We start from the raw sequence: 23840 nt of genomic DNA, 5'->3' as shown, positions 1-23840 counted from the left end.
AAAAAAAAGGCAATAACAATATGGAAACACGATGCTACTAGCGAAAAGTACGGTTGCTTTCATGGCGTGTTCCATTTAACGCTACTGTTTCCTAATGAAATGCTTATTTTGCATGCGGGTAGGCCGCACTATATACAGATAGCGACTTGCTTATTTGCCGCGCTCTGTAAGCACACGTACAGCCAACATCTTGCGCACTCGGACAGCATAGCTCATTTGAAAGAAGAGCATATATGAAATACAGACATACACAGAAAAGGGAAAGATTATTTTGCACAGAAGAAAGTCCATCAAGCAAATAATACTGAACACGTCATTTAGAAAAAAGAAAAAAATGCTAATAAAATACAATGGCTGCACAAACGTGAAACATTCATAATTCAATGCTAACTAGCAATATTTGAAATTTTGATACGGGAGGCCTATCACACTGATAAAAAACATGGTGCACTGTGCATACTAATGACAAGCAATAATTTTGCGACGACATCAAGGATCCGGCAGTTGGGGTCGACGACGAGCTGAACGTTCATAGAATGGTAGACATGAAGGTTGACATGCGCCTCTTCGTTATCCTCGGGTGCCTGGATCCTTACGTGCGCGCCGTGTATTGCACCCAACACGCAGGGGAATCCGCCAAGGGCATTGAAGCTGGCCTGCACCTCGGCTAGCTGGTTCGGCGGGAGCCAGCTGGTAAATAGAAGGAGCACAAATAACTTGTGTCGTTGCATTGCGATGTCATGTGGGATTACACTCGTACACATTAGGACACTAAGCAACACAGGAGCGTAGGCGCCACAGCCGCAATAGACAGTTTTAGCAGAGCATTCACGGTCCGCTCCGCGCAGACCGTCTGATCCATTTGTGCACATCTGCTCAGCGGAACGCTAGCGGGAACGCTAATGCACCTAAGTACAACGCTCATATCGGCGGCGGAACGAAGAACGCTGCCGACGCTCCACCACGAAGCCGTTTGAGCGAAGCGTTAGGGTGCGTCTACTGCTCGTTTTGTAGTTTTACAGCGACGCAGCGAGAGCGGGGCCAGCGTCTCTGGAAGACGTGCTTGTCAAATAAGCAAAATCAACGTAGTTCATGCAGCATGCAACGTAGTTCATGCATGATGCTGCCATCTGAGGGAAACTTGGGGAAATGATTCCTTCCTGCACTAATTGTAGGTCGTCGCGCGACATGACTTTTTTCCGACACCGATGAGGCAAACTGTCGACATCTGAGGGAAACTTGAGAAATGATCCCTTCCTGCCTCAATTGTAGGTCGTCGCGTGACATGACTTTTTTCCGACACCGATGAGGCAAACTGTCGACATCTGAGGGAAACTTGAGAAATGATCCCTTCCTGCACTAATTGTAAGTCCACGCCGTGACATGACTTTTTTTCTGACACCGATGCTATGATGCTGCCATCTGAGGGAAACTTGGAGAAATGATTCTTCCTGAACTAATTGTAGGTCGTCGCGTGACATGACTTTTTTCCGACACCGATGAGGCAAACTGTCGACATCTGAGGGAAACTTTGGAATGATTCCTTCCTGCACTGATTTGTAGGACCTCGCCGTGACATGACTTTCTTCGGACACCGATGCTATAATGCTTCTATCTGAGGGAAACTTGAGAAATGATCCCTTCCTGCACTAATTGTAGGTCGTCGCGCGACATGACTTTTTTCCGACACCGATGAGGCAAACTGTCGACATCTGAGGGAAACTTGAGAAGTGATCCCTTCCTGCACTGATTTGTTGGACCTAGCCGTGACATGACTTTCTTCGGACACCGATGCTATAATGCTGCCATCTGAGGGAAACTTGAGAAATGATCCCTTCCTGCACTAATTGTAGGCCGTCGCGTGACATGACTTTTATCCGACACCGATGAGGCAAACTATCGACATCTGAGGGAAACTTGAGAAATAATCCCTTGCTGCACTAATTGTAAGTCCACGCCTTGACATGACTTTTTTTCCGACACCGATGCTATAATGCTGACATGTGAGGGAAACTTGAGAAATGATCCCTTCCTGCACTTATTGTAGGTCGTCGCCTGACATGACTTTTTTCCGACACCGATGAGGCAAACTGTCGACATCTGAGGGAAACTTGAGAAATGATCCCTTCCTGCACTAATAGTAGGTCGTCGCCTGACATGACTTTTTTCCGACACCGATGAGGCAAACTGTCGACATCTGAGGGAAACATGAGAAATGATCCCTTCCTGCCTCAATTGTAGGTCGTCGCGTGACATGACTTTTTTCCGACACCGATGAGGCAAACTGTCGACATCCGAGGGAAACTTTGGAATGATTCCTTCCTGCACTAATTGTAAGTCCACGCCGTGACATGCGCCGAAGCGGCGGGAGCAACTCCGAATACTGATCCTCTCTGTCGACGTGTTGCAACTCTACGAAGCCGTTAAGGTTCCGAAGCTCCACTCGTCGGGGTCGTGTCGTCTTCCGACGGCTTGCATCTTTTTCTGGCGATGCGCGTCGGTCTCCAAATGCTCCAGCTTATAACCGATTTTCTCGAACAGGACGATGCCGCAGAAGCGGCAAGACAGGTCCACCTCCTCGTCGTTATTCTCAGGAGCGGTCGATGTTGGCGGCGTCGAAGACATCGCTGATTCGGCCGGGAGCTTCTGGTATGCGTCCCTACCGGCTGCAAGCCGTCGGAGGACTTCTTCCCTCTGTAGCACCCGCTGATGCTTTTTACCCTTTATGTGAGAAATCGGGGCGTCCTCGTAGTTCATGGCGTCCAATCGGGAGCGCGAACACATCTTAACTTTGTCCTTCCGCGCCATGTCGTCTGCTAGCGGCGAGCGCTGCAGCGCGGAAGCGGCGGGAGCAACTCCGAATACTGATCCTCTCTGTCACGTGTTGCATCTCTACGAAGCCGTTAAGGTTCCGAAGCTCCACTCGTCGGGGTCGTCTCGTCTTCCGACGGCTTGCATCTTTTTCTGGCGATGCGCGTTGGTCTCCAAATGCTCCAGCTTATAACCGATTTTCTCGAACAGGACGATGCCGCAGAAGCGTCAAGACAGGTCCACCTCCTCGTCGTTATTCTCAGGAGCGGTCGATGTTGGCGGCGTCGAAGACATCGCTGATTCGGCCGGGAGCTTCTGGTATGCGTCCCCACCGGCTGCAAGCCGTCGGAGGACTTCTTCCCTCTGTAGAACCCGCTGATGCTTTTTACCCTTTTTGTGAGAAATCGGGGCGTCCTCGTAGTTCATGGCGTCCAATCGGGAGCGCGAACACATCTTAACTTTGTCCTTCCGCGCCATGTCGTCTGCTAGCGGCGAGCGCTGCAGCGCGGAAGCGGCGGGAGCAACTCCGAATACTGATCCTCTCTGTCACGTGTTGCATCTCTACGAAGCCGTTAAGGTTCCGAAGCTCCACTCGTCGGGGTCGTCTCGTCTTCCGACGGCTTGCATCTTTTTCTGGCGATGCGCGTTGGTCTCCAAATGCTCCAGCTTATAACCGATTTTCTCGAACAGGACGATGCCGCAGAAGCGTCAAGACAGGTCCACCTCCTCGTCGTTATTCTCAGGAGCGGTCGATGTTGGCGGCGTCGAAGACATCGCTGATTCGGCCGGGAGCTTCTGGTATGCGTCCCCACCGGCTGCAAGCCGTCGGAGGACTTCTTCCCTCTGTAGAACCCGCTGATGCTTTTTACCCTTTTTGTGAGAAATCGGGGCGTCCTCGTAGTTCATGGCGTCCAATCGGGAGCGCGAACACATCTTAACTTTGTCCTTCCGCGCCATGTCGTCCGCTAGCGGCGAGCGCTGCAGCGCGGAAGCGGCGGGAGCAACTACGAATACTGCTCCTCTCTGTCACGTGTTGCATCTCTACGAAGCCATTAAGGTTCCGAAGCTCCACTCGTCGGGGCCGTCTCGTCTTCCGACGGCTTGCATCTTTTTCTGGCGATGCGTGTCGGTCTCCAAATGCTCCAGCTTGTAACCGAATTTCTCGAACAAGACGATGCCGCAGAAGCGGCAAGACAGGTCCACCTCCTCGTAGTTATTCTCAGGAGCGGTCGATGTTGGCGGCGTCGAAGACATCGCTGATTCGGCCGGGAGCTTCTGGTATGCGTCCCCACCGGCTGCAAGCCGTCGGAGGACTTCTTCCCTCTGTAGCACCCGCTGATGCTTTTTACCCTTTTTGTGAGAAATCGGGGCGTCCTCGTAGTTCATGGCGTCCAATCGGGAGCGCGAACACATCTTAACTTTGTCCTTCCGCGCCATGTCGTCTGCTAGCGGCGAGCGCTGCAGCGCGGAAGCGGCGGGAGCAACTACGAATACTGCTCCTCTCTGTCACGTGTTGCATCTCTACGAAGCCATTAAGGTTCCGAAGCTCCACTCGTCGGGGCCGTCTCGTCTTCCGACGGCTTGCATCTTTTTCTGGCGATGCGTGTCGGTCTCCAAATGCTCCAGCTTGTAACCGAATTTCTCGAACAAGACGATGCCGCAGAAGCGGCAAGACAGGTCCACCTCCTCGTAGTTATTCTCAGGAGCGGTCGATGTTGGCGGCGTCGAAGACATCGCTGATTCGGCCGGGAGCTTCTGGTATGCGTCCCCACCGGCTGCAAGCCGTCGGAGGACTTCTTCCCTCTGTAGCACCCGCTGATGCTTTTTTTACCCTTTTTGTGAGAAATCGGGGCGTCCTCGTAGTTCATGGCGTCCAATCGGGAGCGCGAACACATCTTAACTTTGTCCTTCCGCGCCATGTCGTCTGCTAGCGACGAGCGCTGCAGCGCGGAAGCGGCGGGAGCAACTCCGAATACTGATCCTCTCTGTCGACGTGTTGCAACTCTACGAAGCCGTTAAGGTTCCGAAGCTCCACTCGTCGGGGTCGTCTCGTCTTCCGACGGCTTGCATCTTTTTCTGGCGATGCGCGTCGCTCTCCAAATGCTCCAGCTTATAACCGATTTTCTCGAACAGGACGATGCCGCAGAAGCGGCAAGACAGGTAAACCTCCTCGTCGTTATTCTCAGGAGCGGTCGATGTTGGCGGCGTCGAAGACATTGCTGATTCGGCCGGGAGCTTCTGGTATGCGTCCCTACCGGCTGCAAGCCGTCGGAGGACTTCTTCCCTATGTAGCACCCGTTGATGCTTTTTACCCTTTTTGTGAGAAATCGGGGCGTCCTCGTAGTTCATGGCGTCCAATCGGGAGCGCGAAAACATCTTAACTTTGTCCTTCCGCGCCATGTCGTCTGCTAGCGGCGAGCGCTGCAGCGCGGAAGCGGCGGGAGCAACTCCGAATACTGATCCTCTCTGTCGACGTGTTGCAACTCTACGAAGCCGTTAAGGTTCCGAAGCTCCACTCGTCGGGGTCGTCTCGTCTTCCGACGGCTTGCATCTTTTTCTGGCGATGCGCGTCGCTCTCCAAATGCTCCAGCTTATAACCGATTTTCTCGAACAGGACGATGCCGCAGAAGCGGCAAGACAGGTAAACCTCCTCGTCGTTATTCTCAGGAGCGGTCGATGTTGGCGGCGTCGAAGACATCGCTGATTCGGCCGGGAGCTTCTGGTATGCGTCCCCACCGGCTGCAAGCCGTCGGAGGACTTCTTCCCTCTGTAGCACCCGCTGATGCTTTTTACCCTTTTTGTGAGAAATCGGGGCGTCCTCGTAGTTCATGGCGTCCAATCGGGAGCGCGAACACATCTTAAATTTGTCCTTCCGCGCCATGTCGTCTGCTAGCGGCGAGCGCTGCAGCGCGGAAGCGGCGGGAGCAACTCCGAATACTGATCCTCTCTGTCGACGTGTTGCAACTCTACGTTAGTCGCATTTATTAATATTTTATAACTTACGGACGCAGTGTTCTCGCTGGGCGTGCCGCATCGCAGTGTTCATACCTACGCTCATGTGGCTCGCGCTTCTGCGGCTCAAGCTCCATTGCAACGCGATGAATGACCTTGCGAGACATGGCGTAGCAGAGCTTTCGCTCTAAAACGAAGCAAAATCACCTAAAAAACGGGCAAGTTTGCACTCGCTAGTGCAAAGCTTAGGCACAGCGAAACTGTCGATGCTCAAGTCTTCTTGGCTGCTACTGCTAGGTCTAAACTTGGTTTAACTTGCCGTTAATCATTTGCCGTTATTCGTTTTTGCCGTTCATTTGCCGTTATCAGTGCCGTTATCCGTTTTGAATTCCACCTCTCTCGTAATGGGGAGGCCGCGTCTAATGTGCACTCCCGGTGACCATTGCATTCTCGTCTCTGCTCTTGCCGTCGCTCTACATAGGCGCCTTGCTCCTGGGGAGTCCGTTCTATACGCGGGATCCCCATTCGGTGTCACCTCTGTGTCGTGTGCTAAACAGCTTCGCTGGGTATCTGCCTTCACAGCGTGGAATGGCACCTGATTTTTGCCTTGCTTTTTTTTTTTTTTTTCAGCGCACTTCCGCTGCTGCGCTGAATGTTCTCGTGCTCGAGCTGTCCCGTTTGTCTCGTTATAAGCAGCGAGCGATTTTGCGCCCTGTGCACAAGAACACCTGCACAAAAACACCTGACTTTACGGAAGCGTTTAGGTGCCGCCGTATTGGGCTCATAACGCTTCTGTTTTCTGTCTGTAACAACGAAGTTTACGGTACTATAGTCCATTCGCAAGCATGAAAAGAGTTGTGTTCAGCGTTTCATGACCATGTTACGTGACTTGATTATCATAAAAAAAAGAAATTGTTTGTGTAACAATCCAAGATGGCAGCACACCTGAATCGAATATAAAATCGTCTATAGGTCAGTGCAACACGAACACTGAAGCAGACACAAGCGGATCACAGAGCATGATCGCGCGCTGGAACACGGTAGAAAATGACATCGTTTCGTTGTCGGCGCGCGTGACTGCAAGACGTGGGAACAAGCCAATGAAAAGGAAGTACATTTCTTTTGCGTAAACTTGAACACGCAGACGTTCGGTTTGTGTTTATAATTTCGCAAAACTTTAATTCGTCTATTGAAGCAAGAGGTTACACTAATAAGAGATGTTGCCTTGAATAATTCTTGAAGTCACGTGTCACTGTGAGCGACGTCACTGCACAGACAAGTACGCCAACATTTTTGGCTTGAAGCGCGGCGCCCGCGAGGGGAAAGGCAAACGGCGTTCGGTGTGAAACGCTTCAGCTGCGCTTGTCAGCTCAATATTCATTATTGCTAGGCCTGTTGAGGGGTCCTTTAGCGGGCGCGTTTAAGGGTGTACAAAGGGCATCTGTCGCAAATTACGCATAATATGAGTGTAAGGGTGAACGAGTGTTTTTTTAGGAATGCAGTAAATATGATGACGATGTCGTAAATTGCTTTTCCAGATGTGTGTTTTTAACTGTGGCGACGACCGCGCATTTAAGCACAATGCTCAGGCGCTCACCGTTCCTAGCGGTGCCCTCGAATTCGTGGCTATAAATACTGTTTGAGTATCTGCTATTACGTCGCGCGAATTGGGCTGCAACTAGTGGGAAAATTATGCTGAGGCCATTGACGACGATTGTCATTGGGGGCTTCCCGGCGTTCCTTCGTGGCAGCCGCGAAGGGTGAACTCGTCAACGCCGTCAGCCTTGGAACGAACGCTCGCCTGGCAGCTGCATTGTCCTCGATGGCCTTCAGCGAGACGAACGAGCGAATTCACCAATCTCCCCGGTGGCTCCTCTTTCTCGCCTTCCCTCGATGAGCAAGCGACGTCCGGTCTTGGCAACCCGATGATAGCACGCGCTCTTTCCCTCGGTGCGTTTCCTCGCATTTCTCTTTAAAAGCTATTCGCTTTGAAAGTGAGTAACAAGCTGTGCTACTTGACATCTGTTTGCTGTCGTGTGTGCGCTTTTCTTTAATGTTTTACTAGCGTGCTCGTACGTTAACGAGCTGCGTTTTTATGTCGTAGCCAGAGCAGTATTTCCGGTTGCGTTGGAGTTCCAGTGTGATCGGGCAGCTCGTCAGGCCTGTTCCCCAGCGTTGAACCTCTGCTCATTCGGCCAGGTATCTCGACCCAGCGGAAGACTGGAACACTGTGTCCTTTCCAGCCAAGTCTGGCATATTCGTGTTGGCGCGAGAGCGCAGTCCTCTACTTGGCGGCAGCTGAACTGCACGGTCCTCGCAGACAATAATAATGTTCAGACGTTTCTGTGGCCGCTGTCCCACATTTCTACCGCACTTGCAGTATTTAAAAGAAAAAGTTGCAGATGCAACCTAAAAATTAAGCAGCACCATAAAAGATGACAAAAACACAAATAGAAATACACTACAGTTAATTTATAAAAGAGGAATAGAGAGAATTGTAACGTACGCTTCACCCGCTTGTTATACAAAAAAGTTTTTATAAAGAAACTGAAAGCAGTTCAAAGACTACCACTAATAATGCTATCTAAATCGTTCAAAACAACATCAAGCTTTTTTACCTAATAGTCTATCAAAAATCCCCACCTGTATATTTAATTCTTGAAAAAGAAAACGAACATAAAACACTTAACGAAGGGAAACAACTTCGCTTGTAACAATAAATCACATAGTCAAAATCAAATAATGCGGAAATATGACCAGTGGCATAACCACCCATCTAAAAAAATCAGTATACCTTTTGTACACACCGAGCGACACGTAGACTATAGAAATTATACAGACGGATCAAACAAAGAAAGAACAAGAAACTGGTGCAAATTTATAATACTAAAAAATTAAAATAAAATACAAAGCCAAAGAAAATACAGACTACCAGGATACACTTTTCCAGTTGTGATGCAGACGTTTAAGCCATTTTAAAAGTAATAAAACACGTCACATCCTCACAAAAACAGTTCAGATATCAACAGATCACAGACAGCTTATCAGCACCTCAAGCTTTAAAAAATCCAAATAATTCAAATCCAATGATATGCAAAATAAAAAAATACATTAGATCTGTCAAAGGAATTTAACATAAAATTAACATACGTAAAAGGCCACAGTGGAATATTAGGAAATACGTTAGCCGATGAACTAGCAAAAGAAGCCACAAAAAAAGGCAAAGAAACATTTATCCTAACATCAAAAGCATTTAAATCAAAACAATTTGCAAGCAAATTTATGTATAGAATGGAACAAAATATCGAATAAAAAAGGAACAAATAGTTATACGTGTAAATGGATATAGAATGTGAATCATATCCCCAAACACTTCCCAACGAATTTCTATCCCAGGCACTGGGTATGGGAGGTTCCCCTTTTATTTTCACGATTTAACATAACATCAGACCCAAAATGTTAATGCGGGAAAATCATTGAAAGTTTCACCTGGAAGATTGCTGAATTGCAACTAAACAAAATGAACATATAAAAAATTAGGAGAAAACTTAAAAAATAGAAAACGAGAAATTATTCAGACTAAAGAAACAATGACAATTCTAGAAGAAATAGTAAAGAAAATCAACGAGAACACTATACAGTGCTAAACCAATACAAATTTAACTAAAATAGTGAAAGCAAAATGAAAACATCTTCGAACATATTCCAACACGGTTATGAGGAAGAAAATGGTGCATAAAAACCATATTGGTGAGGATTCCTCATGCACTGTTTCTTGTCAAACCGTCAATATCACCACAACAAAACAAGGAAAGAACAGATATACACACAATAACGCAATGGCTACAACTATCAAAAGCAAAGAGCTTAAAGCTTAACAGCGTCACAGAAGTAAGCAATGGACCAAACAACTACCACAAGAATTAACAACGGACCTAACAAGACATGCTGGATCCAACAAGAATCGAAGATCTTCCAACACGAAAAGCAATTAACATCTAAGAAAAACTTAAGAATCTCCTCAAGACGGAGGAAAAAAAGATAATTTAATCTATTCTTTATTTATGTGTTGTTTAATAAACGCCCGCTGTTTGCTGAGCATGTCCTCTTGGCGGTAGATGCTGATAGTAGCGTTCTCTTTCTCTATATCACACTTTCTCACCCACACCTTTGCTATAACTTTACTTTCTCCTCACCTACCCCCCCCCCTTTTTTTTTCTATTCCTTAGTCCAATCTCACCCATCTTCCTACCCAATCCTTTTATTTCCTATTTCTAACCTGCGATACTTTAGTGGTGCAGGTGGGGTACACTTAACCCCTTTTCACGTTCTGTTCCTTTCCTACAATAGAATAAGTTTAATGTACGTAAGAGGACATAGTGGTAATGTGGGCGATGAGATAGCCGATGAATTGGCAAAAAAAGTCATAAAATATGGAAAGGAAATAACCCTTCCTATTTCAAAAAAATCTTAATAGAATTACACAAAAAATCTATCAAAAGTGGAATCAGTTATGGGAAAATTACAAAACGATACATAAAAGTTACATTCACAATTGGATGAAAAATATTAACCAGATTCCACGTGAATTCATAGCAAACCATCAAATGTCACAAATATTACCAGGACATGGACGGTTTCCTCATTACCTGTTCAGGTTCAGGATAAGAAGACATATAACTTGCCCCTGTAATTTAGAAGTAGATTCACTACTCTAAATTACAGGGTATCACAGGGTAAATTACAGGGTAAATTACAGTAGATCACTACTTTAATAACTGTAAATTAACAGAAAAATATCGCATAAAATTGAAAAAGTACCTTACGCATCTAACTCAAAATAGATACGGACTACTAAATGACTGAGCGGCTGTGGCCATGCTCGGGCAAATGCTGGATATGATAACTAATAAGGTATAAAATAAATTAGATGAATTGGAAAATAGGAAAAAAATTCCCAGGTACGATTTCGTCAACCGATAGCCACAAACAAAGGAGTTACAAAAAGCAGGCGCTTAATGGTGCTAAGGAGGAGAAGTAAAAAAGCCCACCACTCCTCTACATCTTGAACAAAGGAGTCATAAATGCAGGCACATAATGTCTCTAAGGAGGAGAAACTAAAAGTCCACCACTCACTCCACTCTCGATACGTCTCGAATTTAAAGATGAACCCTCTAAATAAAAAACATTTATCAATTAAAAAACACCAACAATGGTGGCCCCGAGAAATTCTGGAAGTTCGACATACCAGAGCAGAAAAAAAGACGGAGATGTAGCCAAGTGCCATGCATTTTGGCTAAAGCCATTAAAGTGGCTTCACAATAAAGTGCCTTCCAAATGGCACAATCAGAAGGCTCATTAGTCCTAAACATAGGACATACTGCCTTGCATACTGCCTGGCCATACACATATTATGTTTTCAATCTCTAAAAAAAAGTTGAAAAAGAAAGTATATGAAGGAATCCAGAAAACAAAAAAAAAAGAATAAATGAAATGAAAAAAAGGAGAAAAAGAGGGGAACAAAAGAAAAAAAAAACAAAACGAAAAAGAAAGAAGGAAGAAAAAAAAGAAAAAATGGCATGTATTCCACCCTAATATTGGTGTTTATTAGGAACTTATAGTATCATTCTCAACAGTTATGTAAACAAATGTATACAGTCAGCATCAAATGCACGAGCCTCAGCAGGGGTGAGGAAACCGTAATATGTTTTTTTTTTCAAGAAAGTCATTATTACAATACTTCTGAAGAGATTCTGAAGCCCTAGTCTACGCAGATACTGAAGCCCTGGTCTTCGAGAAGAATCATCTCCCGGAATAGAGGCCAAGGGGACAGGCTCAGCAAACAGCGGGCATTTATTGACACACCATGTCCTATATTCTTTTTTATTTAAATTCGACAGCCTGCGATACTTCAGTGCAGCAGGCAGGGCTCAACTCTTTATTTTCTTTTTTACTAGCCCACCACCATTTTCTGTTCCCTTCCTGCCAAGTGTGGCCTTCACGTCGATGATGTGAGAGTGCAGTGCTCTACTTGGCAGCAGCTGAACTGCAGCGTTCGCGCAGGCAATAACATAGTTGAAACATTTCTGTGGCCCCTTTCGAAAAAGCACGTGCTTATTCTAGGAGAGCAACACAGGAGCTGTGTTCGTAAATGCTTCTACTGTGTGGCCACGAGTCGAAATTAGGTGACGGCATGACTTACCTCTTCAAGCTGGAACGCCTTGTTAAATAGTCATGTTACGTTGCCAGTGGAATCGAGGCATGAGATGCGCTTCTGTGCGTCTCCACGAGGCTTACCAATGGCTTCTCAATGTATGGCACCGAATTCTTCAACCCTGCCCTCTGTCTTCATCTACCCTATATAGCAAGTAATTAAGTCGCGCTAAGACGGTAGGTTATGTTCTGGATGATGCCACTGATGCCATTACTATAATTATTAGCCGAGTGGTGATGTGCTCGATCGATGCCGCCGTGTGTCTTCTCATGTATTGCTGTTACCCTCAGCTGATGAGTTTCTAAACAGCAGATGTTCGCTATGCCCTCGTATTGCAGCAGAATGATAATATTATTATTCAGTACATTTGGGGGCGTTGAAATTACTCAATAACGCCGAATCCACCGAGGTCGCATTAATGGGAGTCGAATGTGTATAGTTGAGAAAAAAAAGCATTCCTGGCGACTGTAGTATTCGTATTTGAGCAAGTCCACATGTTAACAAAGAACATTTATATCCGCATTTAGGCCGGGGACCAGCATTTGATAAAAGGTCGGCCACCGACCAAATTTTTAAATTTTGAAATACTTTGTTGTTTTTGAAGCGTAAGCTGAATATGTATATATATATATATATATATATATATATATATATATATATATATATATATGTGTGTGTGTATATATATATGTATATATATATATCGCGGAAGGTGCCTGAAGTATCATAAGAAATATAGCTCTGACATCGGTGTCTGGTGGTGTGACAGTATTACTCGACACAGTATGTGAGCGCAAAACCACGCCCACAATACATAAGAAACGGACACGGAACAAGCGCTATAGTTCTCCGTCAATGTTTATGATTACCTGTTGTGCGAGTACCCATGAACTGAGGGAGTACTAAGTCAAGTATGCACTAATTAGGCCCTCAGCTAGCCATTTTAAGTGGCAGTATTTGCGTGGTCATGGAGCTCTATACTCGGAATACAGGGCATAAATGCTTCCGAAAGAAACTTTGCAACTTTTTGCATGGTTAGCCGTAGCGCCAATGCGTTATAAATCAAGAGATATAAAGTATCGCCGAAGTACTTTATAACAGATAAGTTGGTAAAGTACACAAGTGCCATCTGCCAGGCCAATCTGGATGAATAACGTGCTGTAAAAGCTCCGAAAACTCCACCGAAGCGAGCAATTCTCAATGCAGTTTATTGCGTGAAGGTAGCCAGGAAAAGGCGGAGCACACGACACGTCGACAATTAAATTGCTATACTATGTCTTCTGAATACGAAACTAAATCAACGTTCCCAGCACGAACATCGTTTCACCCCGGACCGCCCGACGGAAGGTTCGGAAACATCCTCACGGACATTGCGAAGAGCATGAGGTCGTGTAGGCAACTTTGAGATCATCATCATCCTATATTTATGTCCACTGCAGGGTGAAGGCCTCTCCCTACGATCTCCAATTACCCCTGTCTTGCGCTGGCTGATTCCAACTTGTGCCTGCAAATTTCTTAACTTCTCCACCTAGTTTTCTGCCATCCTCGACTGCGCGTTGGTATACCCATTCTGTAACTAATGGTCCTTCGGTTATCCATCGTACGCATTACATCGCCTGCTCATCTTAAGATAAAAACTTGCAATTACGTGTCCATCTGTTTTCTATGGGGAAACGAAATAAAAAATGAAGTGAAATGAAATGAAAAATGAATGAAATGAAAAAAATGGATGAAGCGCGTCTATCGTATTCGCGTATCGTCGTCCCAGCTGTAGTCCATTTACTGGCGCCTCCGAAAGTTATTGCTCTTTCCGACCCCTTACGACCCTTCCATGAAACCCGCCTGGACAAATACCAACCAAGGCCATACTGTCCTGCAAAAAACTACTAGAGGGAGCTTTGGCGCTAGACAGTCCACGGAAGCTGCAAGCATGTCGACTCAGTCAGCATGGGGAATGATGGATCTCACTAAACTTCGTACTTCTAGCCTAACGATTAAATCACTTTTCCAATAGAGCCTCTTCAACGAAACAGTGGCTTATACATGTCACAGTTTCCCCATTATTATGCATTTCCACCGAGATGTATTGCCCTCTGTGTTCATAAATATATTATTGCTTCAAAGTGAGGACAATAAAGGCAAGTAAAGCCTTGTAGATAAGAGCGTTTGAATGCACAAGCACAGATATCAATTCGACTATTATTCTCATGGTAGTTGAGCAATCGCAGCGCATTAATTTCTGTCGAAAACTGAATAATCAATGCTACTGATGGTGGCTCTCATGCCGCAACACTGCAAAGCTTTTATGAGGAAATAGCAGCAGTGCTTCGCGCAGATTCTTCTTGCCTGCCAAATAACTTGGCCTATTTCGAAGGCAGGACCTTCTACTTAGATTGCTGCCATCGTTGGTGAACTTAGCAGTGCAGGGTTTCCTGAACCGCGCCCGGAAGCTGCCAAGGTCACTTGCGTTTTCTGTAGCAAGCCATCAAAGGCTGATTTCAGGTCTTCGTTGTACGGAAACGACAAGTTTAATGCGTTCATCAGCCAGTCCTACTATAGGACACTTCTGCTATAATGCTATGGAGATCAGGAATGAGCCAGCCAGATCAGAACCACCGTTGATACGGATGGTCAGTTGTACGGCCACATTCCTGTCTATTATGCGTATCGACGCGCTAGACACAGAAGAAAAATGTTGCGTTATGAAATGTATTACACGTGTGTGTTCAATGATACGTATTGGACGAAATAGGGTGATTGATGTCCTTCACCTCCAGCTGCATGCGGCTACGTTAGGCATGATTACGTTGTTGTTTTTGTCTAGTGTTTCTTTTTTTCCCGTTAGGCAGGCCCTCCTTGAAATAAAAAGAAAGAATGCAGTGTTCTTACTGTTGTAATAAAAGGGGCCTTCACCAGGTCTGCAGGCCACTTCGAACAGACAAGTGCGGTGCTTGGTTATTTGCACTTTTGTGTGCTCCGTGCCAACCAGTCACATTGCGGATCTCAAGAAGTTTCTTCAAAAAGTCACTCTGTTTCTGAGTCAGCGAAGCGACCCAGTAAGCTACGGTCAGTCGCGAAAGTTCATATTTTTCTTCCATAAAGGATTTATTCGATCACTGTAGGGCCCCAAAAAAATGTATCAGATAGAAAGTTTGAACTCGAGACCATGTGCCAGGCTTCGGCGACAATTCAGGTTTCTGGCCAAGTCCAGTGTCCCGTAAGCTTTTGTGACCAAATTGTACAACCAAACATGGCTAGCACGAGCACCATTGCATTCCGCCCCTAGCATCAGAATTCAGGCGGCGCGGCTGGAATTGAACCCGCTACACCCAACTAAGCCAATGAGCTGCCGTGGTGAGTAAAGCATACCTGCCAACTCTCCCGAATTGTCCGGGAGCCTCCCGATTTTTTCTCGCATCCCCCGATTGTACGGACGCGACCTCAAATCTCCCGAAAAGTGGCCGTCACTTTTTTCTTTTTTACGGCCTGTAATATAACCATGCGGAAACGCGGCGTGGGAGCAGTTCGTCACCCGCATGCACCGTGAATCCTGGTAGCGGCCGCCGGCACCACTATGGTGGCTACCACGACGAACGCGAGCAGCCGACGGGCGCTGCCATATGGGGTTTTCCGCATTGGCTCGTCTCAGGCTGGGTCGGGTGCTTTTAGCAATCCAGTCGTTATATGACCGTGAGTGCTTTGTCAGGTTGTCTAGTGAAGTGTGAATGCCGAAGTACACTTTGTTCCCCTGAGTTTCCCAGTTGGAACGATCTATGGCACTTTCGAAAGCGAAGAATAAGTATCGTATTTTCCGGCATATAACTCGCACCTTTGAATAAGACGCACCCCACTCAAAACAGCAGTGACGTTTCACTCGGTGAACGCGGTTCACGCGCAAGCGTATGAGTACTATAGGTACATTTCTGGCGTCGTGGCTGCCATGATCTGCTGTACATAGTCCAAGGGCGATAACATCGTCCCCGCGTGCCGTATGCTGTATGACTGTGAGCCGAATCGCGCACAAGGGAGGAAAGCGGGAAGGCGCGCTAGCGCGGAAGGTAGGGGGGGGGGGGCGGCTTGTACTCGGGTAGAAACTGCGCAGTTCGCACAGCGGCGCGTGCTATATCTTGATAGCGATCTGCAGATGCGACGAATTCGGGGTCGTTCGACTCGCGGCCGTCCTGCCGCCGCTTGCGTTGCTGCTCCTTCCTTCTCGCACGGCGCTCGGGAACTCGATCGCGCAAAGAACCCGGCACCTCGACATCGCGCACAGAAGCCGGAGCAGTTAAGTCAAGCGCGCTTCATGTGACTATCACATCGAATCCGATTTTGACGGCAGTTTTTCCAGAAAAAAAAACGTACATATGTCGTACCGTTCTATTAGACGCATCGACGAAAAATTCAGAAAAAAACGCGTATACACCGGAAAATACGATACTTGCAACTATTTCTGAGATCATACACGACTGAGTTTCTGTGCTTTGTGAATTTGCGGAGTCGTGACAAGTATGGACTCTCTACCACGTGCGCCATTTCGCACAGCGGCAAAATTGTTTTTTTTTTGGGGGGGGGGGGGTGAAAGCTTTTTTGACCCCCCCCCCCCTCGCGTGGCAGTGTCCCGAATTTTCATGTTGCGAGGTTGGCAGGTATGGTACAGTAGTTTTGTTTTACAAAACAGCCAACAATACGCAATTTGGGAGCCAGATTCGAATGTGAACAAAGGAGCAGCGGAAATATTTTTTTTCTCGAATAGTCACGACAAACACAGCGCCCACCGTGTGCCTTTTTTGTCAACACGGGCACCGGTGAATCACAGCTCACCTGAGCAAAAGGCTGGAGTCTCTTCAGGATGCCATTCAACCTTGCAGGAGACAACTTGGCATGCACGTGCCACAACAAGCGCATCAAATGCTTCGCAGTGCCCCTTGTAGTCTGGAAAAGATGGTACGCAAAAAGCGAATAAAAAATTAAGGGCGTTCAAGCATTCGAAATTTTGAATGCGAATCGAATTGTCTTTGATTTGTATTCGACTTGCCAATTCGGTATGTTCGAACATTCCTTTCAGTTCGATATTGCAGGATCAGAGACAGAGAAGAAGAGACGCAGGGAGGTCACCCAGGGCCACTATCTGATACGCGTTCGAAAAGCCAACATTCAGTTTCGCCTCACGCGAGTGGTCTAGGTTGGCCCAGGCCGCTATATCGGCGCTAGGACAATCACATGAAACGAACGTCGGTTTTTCGAACGCGTACAAGATAGCGGCCCAGGTTGCACCGGGTCTGCTACCCTCTCCATATTCTACGATAGGGAGGCCTATTTGTGCATATAGGCCAATTGCAAATGATTGTTCTAAATGATACTGCGGCAGGGCAACCGCGGTTGCTGTACAGAGGCATCACTTCGTGAGCGAAAGCACCAGCAGCTGTCGTCCTCTCAATAATTTCTCGTCATTCAATACAGTTCCCTCGTGTCTAGTCAACGTAAAAAATTTGTTTCCTCTATTTATGATATGCAATCGGCTATTCGGAAAACCTGACCCTGTCAGCATACCTTCAGAAACGATCTGCGGTGATTTAGCATTACTAGTATAACAGCGTTGCAAGTACAAAATCATGTAAACGAGTCCATCTTCTCTTTACCTATCGGACACTACGGGGCCTTCATATTTCTAATTATTTAGAAATTATCGGCATTCGATTTGAAATCCATAGGTCATTTTTGTCGAGAATTCGAATTTGATATTTGATTCTATTAGAAAATTTCGCTATTCGAACAGTCGCCTTGTAAATTTGTTGATCAGCATATATGTGTTTAAATGGCACTTATCCAAGGCGCCGGCTGCTCCCCTACACAGATATGCGATTAAAAGAAGTTCGCATATACAGTTGACAGTTGGCAAGAACTTTATTAAAAGGTCCTGAGGAAAAAGATTGGGGGAGCCGAAGGCACCCCAATCAAGTTGGTGGCTCCGCCCATGACGGAACCGGGAGCTGGTGACTCTCGGCGACGTCGCGGGCCCTCTGGACGGCCTGTCGTTGATGCGTAAAGTCCGCGCTTTGCAGTAGGGCGTCCCACTTGGACTTGTCGTGAAGATCAGAGCCCGCGTTGGACGGGCACAGCCAGAGCATATGATCGAAAGAGCAGAAGTCGTGCCCACATTTGGAGCACGATTGCGGGAAGTTAGAATCTATCCGATTGAGCGCTCTGGGGGTGAGGTACGATCTCGTCTGTAAGAGCCTGAACGTGACACACTGAGCCCTGTTTAATTTTGGGTGAGGGGGAGGGAATTTCCTTCTGCTCAGTCTGTAGTGGGATGTGATCTCGTTAAAGGTGATAAGAGGGTCTTTAGGTATGGTCCCTAGAATATTGGCTAGTCTGCCGTCCGCCGACGGGATTGAGGACTGTTTCCGAATGACGGTGGCGGTGGCGCTGCGAGCAGTCCTCATGCTAGGGCGCGGCGCTCGGCCGCCCGGCTGCATGTGGGCGAAGCGCGCTCGCATTCGGCGTAGTTTAGCCATATTTATTTATTAATGATTTTGTGTCGCATTAAAGCAACATTTGTTACGGCTGTGATGAGATGTTTTAGCCGCGTAACGTGGCATTCATTCGCGAAGACTTTTTGCTGAGCCGCATCGCAAGCATGCCTGTGGAGTGAGGATACGACTATTCTACCTTGCTCGCTGACTGCCTCAGAGCCAAATGAAAATAAAAAAAATGACAACTTTGCTTAGATAATTTTTTTAGCACAAGCAACAATGAAATACTAGAAAGCCCTTTCCTCTGAACGCAAAGCGACTGCTCAGCCTTGAACAGGTTGAGCACTGACTTTATTTATTCATGCTGTACTGCCAACTGCCATTTGGTAGTTATGGCCGGAGTGGTTGAAAGTAAAAAAAAAATGAGGTAGAGGTGCGCAATTTGGCATAGTAGAGGGTAAAAAAAAATCAAACGTCAAGCTCGTTCAAAACCTATACAAGACAAAGAGAAAGCACTTCCAGAGAGTGACCACTTCTTAAGAGTGAGCGAAAACACCAAAAACAAACTATAAAAATAAGCATAAAGAACCTTTAGAAAACAATGTAAACAAATTACAGCACACAACAACCGATGAATTGGCAAGAGGTTCGTGAATAAGACGAAAAATTATTGAAAAAAGACAATTACAAGGCCGCTGAGCTTGCGTCTCATTTGTGATGCAATTGGTGAAATGCTGTTATTAGCATCTTCGCATTTTCAAATGTTTTAGCATTTCTTTCTTTGCTGTCCTTTCATTATTGAGAGACTTTGTGAAAAACCGGTGACGCAGAAGAGTGTAAAACTTCACTATTTCACAAGTGATTTGCTGTCCATCTTTAAGACAGTCTAGTGCAGGAAAATGCACCTGAGAAATAAATGCAGTAAAGTCGAGAATGCTATTCTCACGCTGTCATTTAAACGGAAAAAAATGTAGTGAAGCTATCTTCAAGGAAAGTAATAATAATTATTAGAAGGCCTGAGGGGTACAGCAAGCCTCCATAGTCAAGCTGCAATGTGAAGGCTGAAGCTTCGCTGTTAGCTATAGCTGTGTTCTTTTCAATTGTCAGCAACAGCGCACATTCTTTACAGAGGTCTTCTTTAAAATTTCATTTAATTTCATTTCCTTAAAGACCCCGTAGTAGGGGTATTACATAAGGGGTGGGGATACAACATATACAAACAAGTGTTACAATGATTTCAATTCGTTACATAAAAGTTGTTACATCTTGAACGAATTGGGATGAACAGGTGACCGCAGCGACTTGATGAGGAAGGGCATTCCAGTCTTTAGATGCTGGGTAGAAAACGAAGCTGAAAATGTATTTGTGCGTGAGTTTGGTTGTGCTACCTGCCAACCAAATTCACCACAAAAGGGGATGGCCAATGCGTTGTGACCGGCGTGATGGGGGACAATGTATGGTGGACGATTAAGCGTCGAATAGTAGAACCTATGGAAGAGGGAGTGGGTGGCAATGCGGCGACGAAAGGATAGAAGCGATAAGGAAGATTCTTTTTTCAAGTATGAAATGCTGACGTCGTAGGAGTATGTAGAATGAATATACCTGGTGGCGCGATATTGAAGTGCCTCAAGGGCTTTGGCGAGATATGCTTGATGCGCATCCAAAATATTCCTTGCCGTGTACCCTGCTACATGACATACGAGCTTGTCATGGCTTCTTGCAGTCACAAAATCCGTGCGGTCTGACAAAATGCTTCTGCGCAGAGCGCAGCATTCCAGTGCACTTTTGGCATCGCCAAACTTTCCTACCTCAATCAATTTGTCCAGTATTGTAATCTAATTTTTTGGTTACACCTTGGGAACAGAAACCAATGCAGTTATATAAGTTCTGGAGCACAGCTTCCTAATTTAGGTGGTTTTGCAAGGTTATAAAATGCAAGTGAATTGATTAAAAGTAAAAACTGCGCAGCAGTAGGGTGATCGTTAGTTACAGAAGATTGCCTGACAATGCCAAACAAATTTTCTAATTTGTCCCGGCTCAAACATGCAGTAAGTATGTACTTGAAGTCAATGCTACTGAGGTATGAAAGCAAGTTCAGCGTGCTTTAGATTGTCACTCGGAGGCCCTCAGTGGTACGTACTTGAGCTAAGAAAAGTGCCAACATCTTGAACGAATTGGGATGAACAGGTGACCGCAGCGACTTGATGAGGAAGGGCATTCCAGTCTTTAGATGCTGGGTAGAAAACGAAGCTGAAAATGTATTTGTGCGTGAGTTTGGTTGTGCTACCTGCCAACCAAATTCACCACAAAAGGGGATGGATGGCCAATGCGTTGTGACCGGCGTGATGGGGGACAATGTATGGTGGACGATTAAGCGTCGAATAGTAGAACCTATGGAAGAGGGAGTGGGTGGCAATGCGGCGACGAAAGGATAGAAGCGATAAGGAAGATTCTTTTTTCAAGTATGAAATGCTGACGTCGTAGGAGTATGTATGGTGGACGATTAAGCGTCGAATAGTAGAACCTATGGAAGAGGGCAGTGGGTGGCAATGCGGCGACGAAAGGATAGAAGCGATAAGAAAGATTCTTTTTTCAAGTATGAAATGCTGACGTCGTAGGAGTATGTAGAATGAATATACCTGGTGGCGCGATATTGAAGTGCCTCAAGGGCTTTCTACATACGCCTTTGCGTGTTATTTTCATTTCGTCAGATATTCGAGGAACTCCTTCACAAACATGTAGTTCGGTGACTGCATGTACAAAACCCGCTTTTGAAATACGAGCAGTCATTATCCCTATCAGTTTGGTCATTATTTTCGCAAAATTCTCTGTTGCTTCAACAGAACCATAAGCTCTTTCTAAATGAGAGCTATAAAGGAAGAGCCCCTTGATTACTTCGTCGTCAAATATATGGAAAGCTGGGGCAAGCCTCATTTTCCCGAAGGAATTGGGATGGATACGGTAATACTTGGCATCACTTTAAGTGAAGCACTATTATTATCCTTTTTCCACGCTTCTTGAATGGGCCCTACATGGGCGCGACCTTCAGGTATGTTGAAGCCATTAGTGACAAATGCGTTTTTAACATGTTTGACTAGATGGGGAAAATCCAACAAGAAGTGCAAATGACGAGCTCTGCCACCTAAGCACACGCACAACGTAAAGGCACATTCCCACTGGCGATCGCGACCAGACGCGCGACTGATCTCGTCGCAAAACGAAGTTGTTTGACGGTCGCATAGGTTGAGAAGCGAGAACTTTCGGCCAGCCGCACTAGAGACAGAAGAGAGGGGAAAGGCAGAGAGGTTAACCAGATGGGAAGCCTGGCCGCACATTGCACAATGCCATGCACTGCTCGCTCGAGCGAAGAGCGTAGCATTAGCACTGCTCGCAGCGCCCTCTACACTTTCATTCAGGAAGCGTCCTGCCCTCTCCATGCGGCACGGCGCGCGGACGGCAGACTAGCCAATATTCAAGGGACCATACTTTAGGGGAGCAATCCTGTGAGAGAGCTGAACCGCTAGCCCGGGCGCGGTTCGTGAATTCACGCGCTAGGCAGTGGGCCTGCTCGTTGGGGTTGCATCCCGCTTGATTAACTACGCCTTTAACGTGGGCCGGGAACCAGACGATGTGGTGACCTCCTGTCTCGTTATCCGCAGTGTTTTCAAGAGATTTGTTGACTAGGCTAGCCGTGTGCTTAGACACTAGGGCTGACGAGAAGGCCCTGACGGCAGTGCGTGAGTCGGAGAAAACAGTCGTTGGGCCTTTGGCAGCGTTAAGCGCCAAGGCTATCGCGGTTTCCTCCGCCTCGTTTGCGTGCTTAGTGCAAACGGATGCAGCGCTAATCAGCGTTCCGCGCGCGTCTACGACCGAGATTGCAAACTTGTTTTCGCTGCCGTATTTGGCCGCGTCAACGAAGAGTGCATCTGCCCCGTACGGATTAACTCTTTGAAGGATGGCTTTAGCCCGTGCGATTCTTCGGCCCTCGTTATATATCGGATGAATGTTTCTCGGTACGGGATCGACCGTTATAGCTTCCTTGGCTTCTTTGGACAGGGGGTATCTGTCGAGCGGCGGTTGTATGGATGATATATCTGCTTCGTTTAGGATTTTGTTACCCGGCTTAGTTAACGAAAGCCTGGTGATCTGTGCAGTTCGATGTGCCTCGATTAATTCGTCGATAGTATTGTGAACACCAAGCTCCAATAGTTTCTCCGTGCTAGCACATTGTGGGATGCCGAGTAGTCTTTTGATACCGGACCTAATGAGCGTGTCGAGCTTCCTCTTTTCGGCTTTACTCCAATTGAGGAAAGGCGCCGTGTAGTTAACGTGACTGATAAAGAAGGCCTGAAAGACTCTGAGTAGGCTGTCCTCCTTGAGTCCCCCCTTTCTACTTGTAACTCTGGCAAGTAGCCTGAGTATATTGTGCGCCTGTGCGCCGAGCTTCTTTAGAGCTTCTGCATTACATCTTTTGGCGTTTATTAAAAGTCCTAAAATTTTGATGGAGTTGACCCTCGAAATGGGGTGTCCTTCTCTAGTCGTAATTTTGACTGGCAGTGTTTCCAGAGGCTCAAGGTTCCTAACGCCTTGCCTAGCCTGCCTGTAGAGTAATAGTTCGGATTTGCTGGGCGAGAGCTTTAGTCCTGTGTCTGTGAGGAACTCCTCCGTCACCTCTATGGCCCCCTGTAAGGATTGCTCTGGTTCGGCCAGAGATCCCCCCGGAGACCAGATTGTAATGTCGTCGGCATAAATTGCGGTGGCCCACTTTTGGGAGTTCGGCTAGCCTGTTAGAAAGTTTATGCATGGCGATGTTAAAGAGTAACGGGGATAGGACCGAGCCCTGAGGAGTTCCGCAGTTGCCCAGTTTGTAAGGACCGCCCGAATCGTACCCCAGTCGAAGGAGCGCCTTCTTTTCGACAGGAAAGAAAAAGTGAAGTTAAAGAATCTCCGCCCTAGATTAAGGGAGGAAATCTCTTTCAGGATGTGCTCATGCGCCACCTTGTCGAAAGCTTTGGCGGAGGTCGAGTGGCAAGTATGCCTTTAACGTCACGCGACGCGTTGTCGAATATGGATCTTTTTAGAAGGAGCATTGTGTCTTGTGTTGAAAGTCCTCTTCTAAATCCGATTAAAGTGTGTCTAAGAGTCGTTGTTCTCTATGTGATCTGTGATTCTGTTATGTATAGCATGTTCGGCCACTTTGCAAATACAAGATGTTAGAGAGACGGGACGCAGGTTATCCATATGCGGGGGTTTCCCCGGTTTGGGGATAAGCCCACCTTGGCTGTGCGCCATTCCTGCGGGACCTGCCCCGAACTCCATACTTCGTTTATCTCTGCCGTTATGATTTCTATGGCCTTGTCGTCCAAGTTTCGGAGGAGTTTGTTGGT

Source organism: Dermacentor silvarum, chromosome 1, assembly GCF_013339745.2.
Source record: "Dermacentor silvarum isolate Dsil-2018 chromosome 1, BIME_Dsil_1.4, whole genome shotgun sequence".
Classification (NCBI taxonomy): domain Eukaryota; kingdom Metazoa; phylum Arthropoda; class Arachnida; order Ixodida; family Ixodidae; genus Dermacentor; species Dermacentor silvarum.
Note: the sequence above shows the minus strand (reverse complement) of the source record.